Raw genomic sequence first — 803 nt, 5'->3', positions numbered from 1 at the left:
TGCACTTGTTCACAAATTAAGAATTTTATTTTTTGGATAATTTTGGAATTTTTTATTTTTTTACAATTAGTAAAAAAATTAATTTTTTTAGTTTAAAAATTAAGAAAAAAAATTTACAGGTTTGTTATTTACCAGATATTGCTGGATTTTATTTAATTTTTCTAATATAAATAAAAAATTAATCATATAATATAAAAATTTAAAAATAAAATCTTTAATTTTTTATAATTTTTAATTTTTTAAAAATATTTTTTTATCTTTTTACTCACCGGATAATGCTACACCGGAACAGTTAACTTTTTTTTGCTTCACTTGGTCACAAATTAAGAATAAATTAATTTAAAAAATTTAAAATTTTTCAATTTTTATTTTTTGGATATTGTTGAAATTTTTTATTCTTTTACAATTAAAAAAATTATTTTCTAGTTTAAAAATAAAAACAAATATTTACAGCTCTATTATTTACAAGATATTGCTGGACTTTGTTTTATTTTTCTAATTTAAATAAAAATTAATCATTTAATTTAAAAATTCAAAAATAAAAAATTTAGTTTTTTAATTTTTTAAAATATTTTTTATCTTTTTATTTACCGGATAATGCTACACCCGGACAGTTGACATTTTTTTGCTGCACTTGTTCACAAATTAAGAATTTTATTTTTTGGATAATTTTGGAATTTTTTATTTTTTTACAATTAGTAAAAAATTAATTTTTTTAGTTTAAAAATTAAGAAAAAAAATTTATAGGTTTGTTATTTACCAGATATTGCTGGATTTTATTTAATTTTTCTAATATAAATAAA

This window comes from Arachis hypogaea, chromosome 3 (assembly GCF_003086295.3).
Source record: "Arachis hypogaea cultivar Tifrunner chromosome 3, arahy.Tifrunner.gnm2.J5K5, whole genome shotgun sequence".
Classification (NCBI taxonomy): domain Eukaryota; kingdom Viridiplantae; phylum Streptophyta; class Magnoliopsida; order Fabales; family Fabaceae; genus Arachis; species Arachis hypogaea.
Note: the sequence above shows the minus strand (reverse complement) of the source record.